Below are 17,293 nucleotides of genomic sequence, written 5' to 3'. Positions count from 1 at the left end.
GCGCCCGATCGGGCGGTTTCTAGCCCGATCGGGCGCGTGTGTCTGGAGAGGTGTTTTTGGACGAGCAATTAGTTTCTAATTAGGAGTTGTTCTTAGTTTTGTTTAAATACGTTTTTGTACGGATTTTTAGGAATCTTATCTTCTTCCTCTTCTTCTTCTTTTAATCCTTTCTCTTAGTTTTTTTCTCTCTACTTAGACTTCTTTCTCTAAACTCTCTCTCTAAACCTTTGTTATCATTTCTTTGATTAATTTCAGATTTATTTTGGTAACGATTTCTTTTCCCTTAATCTCAGTTATTTATTTTATTCCTTTGATCATGATTTATATTATTGCTTTGTTTAGTTTAGTTTTTAGTATGTGTGAGTAGCTCAATTTCTAGGGTTTATGGGGATCTAATAAATAATATGAAGGGGTAAATTATTGTTGTTGATTATCAATGCTAGATTAATTTCCTATTGATTGAATTAATGCTCTGTGACTAGATTATGCCTATTTTTTATGCATGAGTTTGACAATATTAATTCAAGAATCGAGAGATGAGAATTAATGTTTAGGTCTAGTTTCAATAGGCGAGTTAATTTATAAATGGTTAAGTCAAAAATCGAGAGATGAGATTTAATACCGATAAATTAATTGTGTGATTGTAATAAGTAGCGTGAGCCTTTTACAATCTGGTTAATTGACGCATTGATGATTGACTATTATTGATTGTTGGTATTGCATGATAATTTCTTATTGGATTGTTGTAATGTTTTACAATTGCGGCTTGTAAAAGTATAGCAATATTAAATTGATGAATTGAGCAGATGTTAATTTGATATTAAAGACTATTTTCAATGAGGACTTAGATCTAGTAAATTGCGAGAACCTGTTAGATCTATGTTGATTAATAAATAGCGAGAGCCTATTAATCATGTTATTTATGCAATGTCAATGATTGATTACCCTATTTTACCCCGGAGTATTATTTATTGGTGAACCTATACCCTAGATCCCTTTATATATTGTTTTCTCCCTACTCTTATTCTTTGTAGTTTAGTCTCATACTTAATTATAAATATTGGTTACTTAAATAATTTAGATTATAATAATTAATTGGAAGTAAAAAGACTTGTTTCCCTGTGGAGATCGACCCTACTTCCCTATCTACCTTAGTTAGTGATTTAGGTATTTAATTTTTGATTAGGGGATACGACTTTACCCTGTCACTACTTCAAACAATTCCTTCCGGGGATCTTTGTCGTCCCTATGAATTTCCTGTCTCTCTAGAAGTAGACAAATTTGATACTTATTGGAGCGCTAGACATTTATGGGAAGTGATTACCCAAAAGGTTCCTCCTTCCTTGCCCGATGATGTGAAGAAGTGGCTTCTGAAGAAAACTTCAAAGGACATGAAGAAAATTCAGAGTAAAACTGATGTGAAGAGTCGTCTAGGTGACAAAGTGATTCCCGTTAAGGAACGCTTGGGTGAAAGAGTTGAGTTCAAAACACCTACAATGCCTAAGAAGAAAAGCTCTACGAAGGATAAAGGAAAGAGAAAAGCTGACACTACCGAGAAGAAGACTTGGGTAGAAAAGAAGCATGGAGTCCTAGCTAAGGGAGAAATTATTTACTCCAAAATTGAATGTATGTTCTCTAAAGGATGCCTACTAATAAGTGCAAAATATACCATATTTTTAGTCCCTAATATTAGTCTTATAATCGTTTTCTATTAGTTATTTTATGAAATTAGTCACTTAAATATTTTTAGTTCTTATTTTATGTTAGTATAGTATTTTATACCTATTTTATAATAAGTGACAATTAATATTATATTGTGTATTTTTGGTAGGAAGTCAAAGGGAAATAATAAGGTGGACTTGAATTGGAGAATGCAAAATAGCTTCAAGAAACCCACTTGTGTCACCACTAAAGATCACGTGCAACCAAATGAAAAGAAAGCAAGAAAAAGAAAAAAAAAAGAAAAAAAAAAGATAAGAAGGAAGGAAGGAAGTGGCATGAAAAACAATGAACTAATCCAAACCCACAAATATTCAAGATTCATCTTCATCAATACTGATAATTTCTATCCGAAATTCAAGGCAATATAAAGGAAGATGAATCTCTATCTTTTTTCACAAATTTATCTCTTCAATCCCAGAAAATTTAGATCGTTCTTGATCTATAAAAATCCCCAATTATTTCTGTAAAAGACACAACTTAGCCAACAATTATACAAAGAACGAGATCGTTCAAGTGAGTTCGTAATTGGGCAATTGGTGAAGAGAAGATAGCCATTGGAGTGCAGCTTAGTCTCGCATCAAAGGTAGTACGAGAACGAAGGTGAATCGCGGGGTCGAAGCCAAGTTTATTCGGGTGTTCTTGGGAGTATATTTCATAAGTCTTCTTCTTAACTTAATTGTTCCATGTTACTGATTTATTTGATGTTCCTTGCTAGTTTGATGAGATCTTTTTATTGGTTTATTGGTATTATAATTGAATCTTGATAGTACTATGTTTTTTCGATTTAATGGGTATTTGAAATTTGCTTGTTCTTGAGTGATAAATTTGCAATTCGATATTGATTGTTGTCTTTCAAGTTGTTAGTTGTGAATTATTGCTATCTATATGGTTTGGCTTAGTTTGAATCGTATAAGAGAGTAGTCCGTAATTTTAAATCGAGTCTGCGATTACGGTTTGGTTTAAATTAGAAAGCAATTTCAATCTAATTAATCTGACATTTATGTGATTAGATTAGTTAGGAATAATGGGGTCTCCTAGATATTAATGATGCCAAGACTAATTCATGCAAGTTGCAACATATTTGTGTTAATTAGATTGGTTTAGAGTCGATTTTGGCTTAGTTCGCAATTGGTTTCAAATAAGGGAGATAGGGAGTCTTTGTTACTAAAGTCTCTACAGTTAGTCTAGTAATTAAGTTGATTAATCGTGCAAGGCCGGTTAGTTATAATTTCCAATAGTTTAATTCAAGTAAAGTTATGAATAGGGTTGGTTAAGTCTGTCGTCAATTGTATATAGTAGTTTAGATCCTATTTTTCATAGTAGTATTAGTTGACTATTATCATTTAAACCCCCCCAATCTCATGTATATAGTGTGAATAATACTCTTTTATGTATATAGTTTACGTTTCGAGTTTATTTTGAGTTTATAGAATTAGTTAATCTCCTCGTGGGTTTGACCCTTACTTACCCTTTTTACTAGTTGTTAATATTTTTGAGGTTTAAGTTAAATTAAATTATTAATTAATTTTATACGGGAAACGACACGTATCAAATTTTGGCGCCGTTGCCGGGGAGATTGTTTTTAATATTCTATAAATTCATGGTTTAACTAATGTTCTGTATTTATGTATTTGTGGAGAGTACTAGTGGCCAACTGTAACTTTTTGACAGTTCTGATTTTTGCTTTTATAGTTTAGGATATATCTCAGTTCAATTTGCCAATGGATTATGAAATATTGTAATGAGCTTGGTAGTTCTAATTAGTGTTTGAGGTAGGAGTGAAAGTCCTTATCAAGGAGTATGTATATGGTAAATTGATGTAAATTACAAATCACATGCATGCCACTAGCTTAACTATTGCTTGATTTTAATTGTTTTATTATGCATCTGATAGCTAAAGGTGTCTGATCAATATGGTTCTAATGGATTGAGGTATGCTAGGGTATAATAGGGCTAGTATACTAATTAGTATGTTTATCATCAGAGAATATGAATTATCAAGCTATTTGATTGTAACAATATAAAGTGGTTGGTACACTTATCATTAGAATAAGTTTATTTTCAAATCTGGCTTAACTTGTGGTAATTAGTGTCATCTGTCAATGAGTTAGTTTTACGGAATATTGCTTGTTTATTGGACAAGTTTTTGCAAGCGTAATCTAAACTAACTCACATAATAGTGTTCATATTGACAAGTTCATGTCATGTTTACTAACATCTTTTTGCATGATTTGTGCTTGTTATCTGTGAGGAAAATGAACTCTACAAGGACTTATATTGCCATCTAGTTTCCCACTTAGGTGAAAGAGTTAATTTATACAAAGTTATTGGTTATGCTAGTATCCTTATTCTTGCTGCATCGTGTTTGGTCAGATTATTATTGTGCACCTTGAAAAATTATATGGCCTCATAAAATAAAAACTATATGTGAATTAAAATTCAAGTGAAATTGCAAGAATTCCCTTATTTTATGATAGTAATATCCTGAGTTGCACATCATATATTGTTGTACCTATTGCGTGACTTACCTGATTTTTTCTGCCTCTAGAAATAATGCAGTCATAGTAGTGGAAAATATTTTATGTAGGTAGTATTATCTACATTATAGAATAGAGACCTTATTTCTTACACATTCTATTTTAAGGTAGACTTTTTCTGTTAGCAATATTGTGCATCAAATGCATATGATGTATTTCAAATTATATGGCTGTGATGCATGTTTTGTTTATGTTCTGATTAGACTGCTCATAAGGATTCTTGTACTTGTTACTTTCTCATCTTTATGTTTTTGCAAGTATTGACAGCCTTGGATGAGAAATCTGATAAAAGAACAATTAATAAAACTAAATTATGCATGTTATAAAAGTGTCCTAATAAGACCTGGCAGAAGTAATATGACAGAATAAGATTGGTAATAGCTAGCTTTACGTGTTGAATTTTGACAGATGCATGAATGATTGTATGCTTAATCCTAATTTCAGGAAGACCACTTTGCTAAAATTTTGTTGAAATGCTAAACTGATTTATATCTACTTGAGTAAAATTTGAGCAAAATTAGTTGTGAGAGTTTGCACATGACAACCGATGATTTCATGAGATTGCTTGGTCAGGTTCATATAATTTCTTAGTTTGTCTGATGCTTCTTAATTTCAGCATACTTACTGTCAGAACTACCTGTAATCAAACATGTCTTGTTTGATCTGAATAACTGATATCAACTCTTTATTTTGCCTATATTTTGGTTCTGACCAGAAATTTATTTTCACACAAGTTCATCTCTCATTAATTTATGTTTTCTTTATAGGTGCATGTACGCGTACGATAAAGAAGCAAGACTTCAGCGCATAAGAGCGTACATAGACTTGATAAACGGAGCGAAACCAGAGGAGCTTCTTCATATTTTCAGTGCTGAACCAGCACTTGAATTAGAAGATCCATTGCCGATTAAATATAACAACATGGCAGAACAGACATTGAAAGAACTGGGAGCCCCTAAAACAGGAGAAGATCCTCTCTGCATTGTCTTTCCGGAGCTAGAGAATCCCCTCAAACTGAACTCAGGTTTCCTTAATCTTCTCCCTAAATTCTATGGGAACGCAGGTGAGAATTAGAGACATTTAAAAGAGTTTAGAGTTGTATGTTCTTCTATGAATCCAGAAGGAATAGAACAGGAACATATTAGATTGCATGCTTTTCCTTTTTTCTTTGCAAGATCCTGCTAAAGAGTGGTTATATGAGCAACTTCCATCTAGTTCCATTAATTCTTGGGCAGAATTGGAAAAAGTTTTTCTTGAAAGATTCTTTCCTGCGAGTCGTATAGGTTCTATTTGGAAGGAAATTTGTGGAATTAGACAGAGTAATAATGAGTCTTTATATGAGTACTAGCAACGTTTTAATAGGCTTTGTTCATCTTGTCCACAACACAAAATAAGTGATCAATTATTAATTCAATACTTTTATGAGGGTTTGTTACCTAATGATAGAGGTATGATAGATGCATCTAGTGGGGGTGCATTAGTTGATAAAACACCTACCGAAGCTAGAAAATTAATCTCTAATATGGCTCAGAATACACAGCAGTTTAGCACTAGAAATGATGTTAAAAGAGTAAATGAAATTGATATAAGTGGTATTCATAATCAATTGCAAGAAAATTCTCAACAAATTGCTACTACTTTGACTACTCTTGTTTCTAAAATTGCTAGTAATGAGTCTAAATCCAGAGTTTGTGGTGTTTGTTCTGATTTTCTCATGCTACTGATGAATGTCCTACTTTACAGAATGAAGATGCTAATGCCTTAGGGGGTTTTCCTAGTCAACAAAATAGGAATTATGATCCTTTCTCACAAACTTATAATGAAGGTTGGAAAGACCACCCTAATCTAAGGTATGGAAATAGACCACAATTTCAACAGATTAATCAATTTAAGCAACATAGTCAACAAAACCCATCACATAAACCTGCTAGCCCTTCATTAGAAGACTTGGTGAAACAGTTTGCAAACCAAATAGGACAGGTTCATGATCAAGGTGTTGAATATCAAAAGAAAACTGACATTCACCTACATCACATAGACACTCAAATAGGTAAAATAAGCACTACTCTGAGTAATTTGGAATCTCAACTCTCGAATAGACTTCCTTCTCAAACACTTGCCAATCCAAATGAACATGCTAAAGCTGTAACACTTAGGAGTGGTAAAGAGTTAGCAGAACCTAAAATGAAGAATAGAGCAGTGGAGAAAGAAGTAGAAGTCAGACCTAAGGATATAGTTGGAGAGAGTAAGAAAAAACATGATAAGGAGAGCAAGAAAGAACCTGTAGGGAAGGGTAATTCTGGTGTGAATTTTGATGTTTCTCGTTTTAAAGATGTTCCCCCTTTCCCCTCTTGATTTTCTAAGTCTGGGAAAGAAGCCATGGATAATGAAATTCTAGAGACTTTTAGGAAAGTTGAAGTTAATATTCCTCTTCTTGATGCTATTAAGCAGGTACCACGCTATGCAAAGTTTCTTAAGGAACTTTGTACTAATAAAAGACAATTTCGCCCTTTTGAAAAGGTAAGTATGGGGGAAATATTTCAGCTGTAATTCAAAAGAAACTTCCCCCTAAATGTAAGGATCCTAACATGTTTTCAATTCCATGTAAGATTGGAAATTCTATTTTTGAAAGATGCATGTTAGACTTAGGTGCTTCAATCAATGTCATGCCTAAATCTGTATATGATACCTTGAATGTGGGTCTTTTGTCTAAGACTAATGTTGTTATCCAAATAGCTTGTAGATCTAATGCATTTCCCATGGGAGTTTTAGAAGATGTGCTTGTTCAAGTGAATGAATAAGTTTTTCCTGCTGATTTTTATGTGCTTGATATGGGTGATAGGTCTGATAGTGTTCCTTTGTTGTTGGGACGACCTTTTCTAAAGACTTCCAAGACTAAAATTGATGTTCATGAAGGTAATTTGACAATGGAATTTGATGGAGAATTGATAAAATTCAACATATTTGATGCTATGAAATACCCTAATGATGTCAATAATGTTAGTTCTATAGATTCTTTTGATGCATGTGATTGGATGGCTCAGGATGTCTTTGATGAGTGGTGTGAAAATTTGTTTGAAAATGGTGTTTTTGGTGATGTTGAAAAAAACAGAATTAGTTGATTCTTTTGTAGCATCGTCTGATGTGATTGAATCTGATGTTTCTAATGGATGTGAAAAATCTTTTCCCTCTGCCTAAATTGATTCCTTCTATTGTTAAGCCACCTGAATTAGAATTGAAGCCCCTTCCCTCTAATCTGAAGTATGCTTATATTGGGTGATAATGAGACTCTACCTGTGATTATTTCAAGTTCTTTAAATGAATCTCAAGAGACTAGGTTATTGAATTTGCTTAAAAATCATAAGGAAGCCTTAGGATGGACTTTAGCCGACATAAAAGGCATTAGCCCCGCTATGTGCATGCATAAAATTTTTCTTGAAAAGATGCTAAACCAACTAGAGAGGCTCAACGTAGATTAAATCCTTCAATGATGGAAGTAGTTAAAAAAGGAAATTCTAAAGTGGTTAGATGCAGGAGTGATTTACCCTATTTCTGATTCCCAATGGGTAAGTCTAATTCATGTGGTACCTAAAAAGAGTGGAATAACTGTTGTAGAAAATAATGAAGGAGAACTTATCCCTACTCGAGTTTCTAATGGATGGAGAAGTTGTATTGACTATAGAAAGCTTAATCAAGCTACTAGAAAAGATCATTTTCCCCTTCCATTTATTGATCAGATGTTAGAAAAACTTGCTGGACAATCTTTTTTCTGTTTTCTTGATGGTTATTCTAATTACACACAAGTACCCATTGCTCCTGAAGATCAAGATAAAACCACTTTTACTTGTCCTTTTGGTACATTTGCTTTTAGAAGAATGCCTTTTGGTTTATGCAATGCTCTTGGAATATTTCAAAGATGCATGATGAGTATATTTTCTAATTTGATTCAACAAGGTGATTCATTTGATAGATGTCTTCGTGATTTATCTCAAGTTTTGAAAAGATGTGTTGAAACTAACCTTATTTTGAATTTTGAAAAATGTCATTTTATGGTTGAACAAGGAGTAGTTCTTGGTCATATTGTTAGTGCAAAAGGTTTAGAGGTTGATAATGCGAAAATTGATGTCATTAGTTCTTTGCCATATCCTACATGTGTTCGTGAAGTTGGATCATTTTTAGGACATGCTGGATTTTATAGACGCTTTATTAAAAATTTCTCTACGATTGCTTCACCTTTATGTGCTTTGCTTGCTAAAGATGTTGTTTTTAACTTTAATGATGAATGCAAAAAGGCTTTTGATGATTTAAAAGACAAATTGACAAGTGCTCCTATGATTAGACCCCCGGATTGGTCTTTACCTTTTGAAATTATGTGTGATGCTAGTAATAAGGCAGTAGGAGCAGTTTTAGGTTAAAAGAAGGATAAAGAGTCTTTTGTGATCCATTATGCTTATAAATCACTTGATTATGCCCAATGCAATTACAGAAAAAGAGATGTATGCTGTTGTTTTTGCTTTAGAGAAGTTTAGGCCCTACTTACTTGGCACTCGTGTGATTGTTTATTCTGATCATGCAACTCTTAAGTATTTGTTAAAGAAGAGTCACTCAACACCTAAGTTGCTTAGGTGGATGCTTCTATTACAGGAATTTAATGTGGAAATTAGAGATAAGAAGGGCGTTGAAAATCCAGTTGCCGACCATCTAAGTAGAATTGTACCCAGAGAGGATTGGCCTTTAATAACTGAGTTTTTTCCAGATGAGCAGCTTCCATCTTTATATACTGTTGACACTCCTTGGTATGCTGATATTGTTAACTATCTAGTGACTGGAACATTTCCCCCTACACTCACTAAAGCTCAAAAGAATAAGATTATATCTGATTCTAAATATTATAATGTGGGATAATCCATATTTATGGAAATCATGTTCTGACCAAATGATTAGGAGATGTGTTGACAAACCTGAATATGCCTCTATTCTTACTTTTTGTCATAATTTTGAAGGTGGAGGACATTTTGGTCCTTAGAGGACTGCTCATAAGGTACTTGAATGTGGTTTATATTGGCCTACTATTTACAAAGATGCATATTTGTTTTGTAAATCTTGTGAACGTTGCCAAAAGACTGGAAATTTGTCTAAAAGAAATGAAATGCCTCAATCTGGTATCCTTATTTGCGAAATATTTGATGTGTGGGGTATAGATTTTATGGGCCCCTTTCCTTCTTCTTTTGGTAAAGTTTATATCATTCTTGCTGTCGATTATGTATCTAAATGGGTAGAAGCCAAAGTTTTGATAACTTATGATGCTAAAACAATTGTTAAATTTTTTAGGAGTCATATTTTTAATAGATTTGGCATGCCTAAGGCCATCATAAGTGATAGAGGGACTCATTTTTGCAACAAAACCTTTGGTGCACTTTTGGAGAAATTTCATGTAACCCACAAAGTTGCTACTGCATACCACCCACAAACTAGTGGGCAGGCTGAAGTTGTTTCTAACAGAGAAATAAAATCGATTCTTGAGAAAATGGTTAATCCTAATAGGAAAGATTGGAGTCTTCGATTAGGTGATGCATTATGGGCATATAGAACTGCATATAAAACTCCTTTAGAGATGTCTCCATTTAGACTTGTTTTTGGTAAAGCATGTCACTTGCCAGTGGAAATTGAGCATAAGTCTTTTTGGGCAGTAAAGTAATGTAATTTAGACTATGACCTTGCTGGAAATAAGAGGAAATTACAGTTGCTTGAATTGGAAGAATTAAGGTTAGAGGCATATGAAAATGCCAAAATCTATAAAGACAAAACCAAAGCCTTCCACGATAAGAACATAGCTAGGAAATCGTTTCAGGTTGGACAAAAAGTTCTTCTTTTTAATGCTCGTTTGAAATTATTTCCAGGAAAATTGCAAACTAGATGGCTTGGCCCTTTTGTTGTTACTAATGTTTTTCATCATGGTGCAGTAGAAGTCAAAGATTTTGATACCAACAAAACTTTCAAGGTTAATGGTCACAGGTTAAAACCATTCTATGACCAAGCTTATGTGACCATGATTGAAGACATGTTCTTCGAACAAGCATGAAGAGAAGAACGTTGAGCCAACAACATAAACTAAAGGCGCTACTTGGGAGGCAACCCAAGGCTATCTTTGTTCTTTCCCTAGTTTATTTTCTACTGTTTTTAGTTTTGATATTTTGTTTTACTTTTCAATTCTGCCATGTCAGTTTTATTTTATTTTATTTTATTTTTTTCTAGTTTGTGTCTATGAGTCATTAAATTTAGAGCCATTAATATTTCAGGAACAGATTACTTAAGAGTCTCTGAGTTATGCTAACGATTCTGTCTCATTTTCTCTTTGTGCATTGCTGCAGCCATTCAGTTAAGCTAATAAGCGGACAGATAGCAGCATCATCACAAACATTCTGTAAGCTCAAAGTCTACTACTTACATGACCAGCTAAGTTTCCCTTTCCTTTCTTAACTTTGTTTTCATCGAGGACAATGAAAAGTTTAAGTGCGAGGGGGGGGGGGATTGAATATTTGAAATTGGTTTGGTTTTTGTGGAGAGAATGCTATTTGAATGGATATTTGGTTGTAAATGCATTGATTAAAATAGCTCATTTTTTAGTAGACTGCTACTAATTTAGAGGAGGTGTTGCCGAATTTTAGATTAAAAAGCTTGTTATTTTAGATTGCTAGTTTCGTAAATAAATGAAGGAACTTTGGGTTGATCTAGGGGTGAAAGTTCGGTTTTCGGTTTGGTTTATAGGCCAAACCGAAACCGAACCACCCTAATTCGGTTTTTGGTTTTTGGAAACCAAACCGCACCACTTTACTTTTGAAACCAAACCAAACCAAACCATATAAATTTCGGTTTCAAAAGAAAAAACCGAACCAAACCGAATTTTTTTGGGCCTTGTTTATTTGGGCTTTAATCTGCAATTTTTGTGGGCTTAAATCATATAAATATTATATTCATCAACATATGTAGTAGCATAAATGCTTAATGAGATTTAAACAACATTAACAAGTTCTAAAACTTCAAAGTTATAATTCAAAGTTTTAAAAGTTCAACACTTCATCCAAAAAAAAAAAAATTGTTCAACATTACAACTTTAACAATTGTTTAACAGCAGTAGCAACAAGCAGCATAGACCAAGTTCTAAAAGGCAGTAAAAAAAGTAGCAACAAGCAGCATAGACCAAGTAGCAACAAGCAGCAGGGCAGCAGCAGCATCATAACAGCAGGTCAGCAGCAAAAGCAGTGATAGAGCAAGGCAGTAGCAAGTCTGGCAAGTGGCAACAGCAAGTCAGCAATGAGCAAAGAGCCACATCAGTCTATTATTTCAAGCACTTCATCAATATCAGCATCACCAACTGCCATATTCTTCAAGTCTATCATAATTCATAACAAAAATAACCAAGTTAAAAATATATACACATAATGAAAATAAGTAACTTATGATTAGATGTTCTTATATATTACCCTCTTCAAGAAGCTCAACTTCCTCTAAACATTCTTCAATACTTGGAAATGGTGAAGCACGTAACCAATTTTGAGCACAAACAAGACCTTCTACAACTCGAGGAGTTAATGAGCTCCTAAACTGATCTAGAACCCTGCCCCCAGTGCTGAATGCACTCTCAGAAGCTACTGTCGAAACAGGGACAGCAAGAACATCACGGGCAATTCTCCCCACAGTAGGAAACCTTGAACAATTGAACTTCCACCAGCTCAAAATGTCAAATTCATCAATATCCTCCGCTGTATCCTCCTCCAAATATTTGTCTAACTCTATTTTTGCATCTCCATCTCTCTCACACTTGTGTTTCTTATACTTACTCTTTAAGACTTCAATACTTTTATGTTTGGGACTCAATGGAGTTTTGCCATCCTTACTTGAAGACACTTCCTCCCTATTCACATCATTACTAGAAGAAACACGATACTCCTCATACAAAGCATTCAAAGCTACCTTCACATTATCAACTAACTTTGATGCAACAATAGGGTCATAAATTTCAGTTATCATCCACTCAACATAATCAAGCTTATAACGAGGATCAAGGACAACGGCAATAAAAATCAGGAGGTTTATTTTTTCTGGATCACCCCAATACTTTTCATATTTTTCTTTCATTCTACAAGCCATAAGACACATATCCACATCATCACTTGAAACCAAATCTTTCATAAGTACAGCAACACTCACCAATTCATGAAAAAACAAATTCAAACTGACATATAAAGAGCCAGAGACATGCAAGGTCAGATCATAAAAGGCTTGTAGAAATTCAGAAAGTCTTCTTACATTATTCCAATCATCAGAATCTGGGCTACCCTTACCATCCCTCTCATTCAAATCAACTACATAGTGAGGGTCTTCCCCAGAATACCTCTCAAAAGCATCTTGAAGCTCAATAGCAGCATTCAACATCAAATAGGTGGAGTTCCACCTAGTAGGCACATCAAGGCACAATCCCTTTTTTGTGTTGATTTTTTCATCTAAGACACATTTTTTAAACCTTTGCAACCTAGCAGGAGATTGTTTGATAAACCTAACAGCATGCCTAACACGTTGAACCGACTCATTAACAGTTTTCAACCCATCAGAAACAACCAAATTGACAATGTGTGCAACACAACGCATGTGAAGGAAACGACCCTTAAGAACCCCAGTTTTCCACCCATTTATTTTCCTTCTCATATACCCAATTGCAGTATCATTTGAGCTAGCATTATCAACTGTTATGCACATGACATTTTCAAGCCCCCAATCAAGCAAACACTTTTCAATTTCTTTGCCAATATCATCACCCTTATGACTAGAAATAGGACAAAAATTCAGAATTCTTTTGTGTAATTTCCAATTATTATCAATAAAGTGGACAGTCAAGCACATGTAATTGATTTGTTGTATAGAGGTCCATGTATCAGTGGTTAAAGAAACTCTTGAATTACACCTTTTTAACACATTTTTCAGCTTTCGTTTTTCAGTTAAATATGTTTCAAAACAATCTTTGGCTACTGTAATTCGAGAAGGAACATTAAATCTAGGCTCTATTACACCACAAAAATGTCTAAAACCTATACCTTCAACAAACTTAAATGGAAGTTCATCAACAATCACCATAAATGACAAAGCTTTTCTAATACTACCAGCATCAAATTTGTGGTATGTCAACCCACTAGTACCACCACTTGGTTCTTTAGCACTTTTAAATGAAAGCAAACTTTGTTTTGAATCTTTAGGGGTGTTAAAGGGATACTTACGACATCGCGAAATATGAGCCCATAACACACTAGTGCCGTTTTTCTTTGCCCCACACTTGTAGCTCATCCCACAATACTTGCAAATTGCCTGCATTCCAGAAGGTAAGTCTTCTTTATCAAAGTGCTCCCAAACTTCAGAGCGTTCTTTCATCCTCTTCCTTTTTGCTCCCTGTTCTTTTTTCTGATTTTGAGAGACTTGGTCAGTCTCATGTTCGGATTGAGGCTGGTCAGGAACACCACCCACGTTGGTTGTCATTCAATAATTCGTGGTTGAATAACAATCTGTAAGAATACATGCAAACTCATAAATTAAGAATATTGGATCTTTTAAAGGGAATAATAATTATACCCCTAATAAACAAAATCAGTAGTAACTGGCTAACTAAACCAAAGACAATAACAATTTAGCAATAATAATTAGCCCCCTAAGATTCCACCCCACCACCCAAAAACAATCAAATTAAGCACTAACTGACTAACTGTACCCAAAACAAGTAAAATCAAAATTAACAATAATAACAAAGATCAACAATCTAATAAACACTTATCAAGACAATGATAATGCTATTAATCATGCGAACCCTTGAATTAATAACTAACTAATAATCTGAAACAATCTTCAACAGAGTCCAATCGAATAGAGCTTCAAAATACCAGAAAATTCAGAATGTTTTACTAGACCAAAACCCTAATCAGAATGTTTTACTAGACCAAAACCCAAAATACCCTTGAATAGACCAAAACCCCGAAGCATCAAAATACCAGGAAATTCAGAATGTTTTACTAATTTGTACAGAATAGAAAATTCAGAAACAACATCGCAATATGAACATCAAGCATAGATTAAAACCCTAATCAGAATGTTTAACAAATTTGTACATGTAATTTGCAGATTTTCGTAATTAACATTTAACACTAATCATAATTAAAACCCTAAAAAAATATGAACATCAAGCATAATCAAAACTTAAAAGCATACCTTTGGACGGTGGACGGTGTCACAGTGAACGCCTGAACGAGTGCGCTGTGCCGGTGAACGATGGAGAATTGGAGAGTGAGAATTCTGAGAAACACAAAAGAGATGATTGAGAAACTGAGAAGGTGAGGGTGAGAGACTGAGAAATTCGCAAAAGAGGCGAACTGAGGAAGTCAGGAGAGAGAATCAGAGAATGAGGGTTAGGGTTTTTTTTTTTTTTCCTTATATACTGGGCCTAAATTTCGGTTTTCGGTTTTTTTCGGTTTTCCATTTCCTCAAACCGAAACCAAACCGAAAACCGAAATATTTTTTTTTAAAAAACCGAACCGAACCACTTCAAAAAAAAAACCGAACCATATTTCTTATTCGGTTCGGTTTTCGGTTCGGTTCGGTTTTAACCCGAATTTGTTTCACCCCTAGGTTGATCAGCAAATAAATAAATAAAAAAAAATCTTTTATTTATTGCATGATGTGGATTACAGACATGAAAGATAGCTTAAACCCCTCTTTGGTATGATTAGTAAAAGTGTTTGTTTCTCACTAATAATTTTATCATGTCTCAAAGCCTATCATTAACATCATCCAATATTGAGCCAATTTGAGCTTAAGTTTGTTTTCTTATCATATAAAACTCACAAATGTGCCCTGTCCAGAAAACGATTGAAACACCTTTTGGGATTAGTAGAGCATATTGTTAAATTGTGATATAAAATGGAATGGTGGTTGTCATTATTTGGTGGTTTTCTAATGAAAAGTTTCAAATTTGAAGGCTCTGCGTACCAATGTCTGGGTTTAGAAAGTGATTCACATATATGTACATTAAAAAAAAAAGCCAGTTATGTACGTGTGATGTTTTTATCTCGTGCTTAAGTAGTTCGAGTAAGTAGATCCGTAGGGGTATCTTAAAACCTAGTGCCTTGGGCCAATTGGACCGGGAGTCACTGGTCGAACACTCGCTACAAGAACTATTTGACAGAAATAAAGCATTAAGAGTCCTAAGACCAGAAAAAAAAATGTCAAGTTCAATGTTGGAGATGTGTGATATAAATGTACTAGTAATGTGCTCTACTAATTTCCACCTTACCACTACAAACCTAAACATATCTCCCACCTTTATTTTACCTTGTTGATTTTACATTCCATAAAAGTTCTGATGTCCATCTAATCAAATACATAAAAATAAAGGTGAGAAACGGAAATGATACGATGTCGGACATTAAGGGTGTTAAAATCTTTATAAATGTCAAATATATAGTCCATGCATGCTGGTGAGTGCTTATATGCCTATGTTAGTTATATTTGCTGATTGGTTCAAAGATTTCAAATGAAGAGACTTTGTGGGTATGTCTTCATGTTTAAAGGGCTTGTTGCACATGCTAAGTGTAATCATGATTCCTACGACAGTGAGTCAGGTTTATTGCTTTTATAGGTTAGTTCTATTTAGTTTATTCGAGGGCGATCAAAGACAAAGTGTGGGGGAATTTGATAAGTGCAAAATATACCATATTTTTAGTCCCTAATATTAGTCTTATTATCGTTTTCTATTAGTTGTTTTATGAAATTAGTCACTTTAATATTTTTAGTTCTTATTTTATGTTAGTATAGTATTTTATACCTATTTTATAATAAGTGACACTTAATATTATGTTGTGTATTTTTGGTAGAAAGTCAAAGGGAAATAATAAGGTGGACTTGAATTGGAGAATGCAAAATAGCTTCAAGAAGCCCACTTGTGTCACCACTGAAGATCACGTGCAACCAAATTAAAAGAAAGCAAGAAAAAGAAAAAAAAAAGAAAAAAAAAAGATAAGAAGGAAGGAAGGAAGTGGCGTGAAAAACAATGAACTAATCCAAACCCACAAATATTCAAGATTCATCTTCATCAATACTGATAATTTCTATCCGAAATTCAAGGCTAGATAAAGAAAGATGAATCTCTATCTTTGTTCACAAATTTATCTCTTCAATCCCAGAAAATTTAGGTCGTTCTTGATCTATAAAAATCCCCAATTATTTCTGCAAAAGACACAACTTATCCAACAATTATACAAAGAGCGAGATCGTTCGAGTGAGTTCGTAATTGGCAATTGGTGAAGTGAAGATAGCCATTGGAGGGCAGCTTAGTCTCGCATCCAAGGTAGTACGCAAAACAAAGGTGAATCGCGGGGTCGAAGCCGAGTTTATTCGGGTGTTCTTGGGAGTATATTTCATAAGTCTTATTCTTAACTTAATTGTTCCATGTTACTGATTTATTTGATGTTCCTTGCTGGTTTGATGAGATACTTTTATTGGTTTATTGGTATTATAATTGAATCTTGATAGTACTATTTTTTCGATTTAATGGGTATTTGAAATTTGCTTGTTCTTGAGTGATAAATTTGCAATTCGATATTGATTGTAGTCTTTCAAGTTGTTAGTTGTGAATTATTGCTATCTATATGGTTTGGCTTAGTTTGAATCGTATAAGAGAGTAGTCCGTAATTTTAAATCGAGTTTGCGACTACGGTTTGGTTTAAATTAGAAAGTAATTTCAATCTAATTAATCTGACATTTAAGTGATTAGATTAGTTAGGACTAATGAGGTCTCCTAGATATTAATGCTGCCAAGACTAATTCATGCAAGTTGCAACATATTTGTGTTAATTAGATTGGTTTAGAGTCGGTTTTGGCTTAGTTCGCAATTGGTTTCAAATAAGGGAGATAGGGAGTCTTTGTTACTAAAGTCTATACAGTTAGTCTAGTAATTAAGTTGATTAATCGTGCAAGGCCGGTTAGTTATAATTTCC

At 33.9% G+C, this 17,293-nt stretch overlaps 1 long non-coding RNA gene across 1 annotated transcript; it reads left to right on the top strand.

Moving 5' to 3' along the window:
* Positions 1–1,660: 1,660 nt before the first annotated feature.
* LOC110713252 lies at positions 1,661–16,867 on the top strand. The gene is made up of 3 exons (XR_002509844.1): positions 1,661–2,367; positions 5,027–10,984; positions 14,928–16,867. It is a non-coding gene; the product is annotated as an uncharacterized LOC110713252 (long non-coding RNA).
* The last annotated feature ends 426 nt before the right edge of the window (positions 16,868–17,293 follow it).

Source organism: Chenopodium quinoa, unplaced genomic scaffold (genome assembly GCF_001683475.1).
Source record: "Chenopodium quinoa cultivar QQ74 unplaced genomic scaffold, ASM168347v1, whole genome shotgun sequence".
Classification (NCBI taxonomy): domain Eukaryota; kingdom Viridiplantae; phylum Streptophyta; class Magnoliopsida; order Caryophyllales; family Amaranthaceae; genus Chenopodium; species Chenopodium quinoa.
Note: the sequence above shows the minus strand (reverse complement) of the source record. Positions and strands in the feature narration are given on the sequence as shown.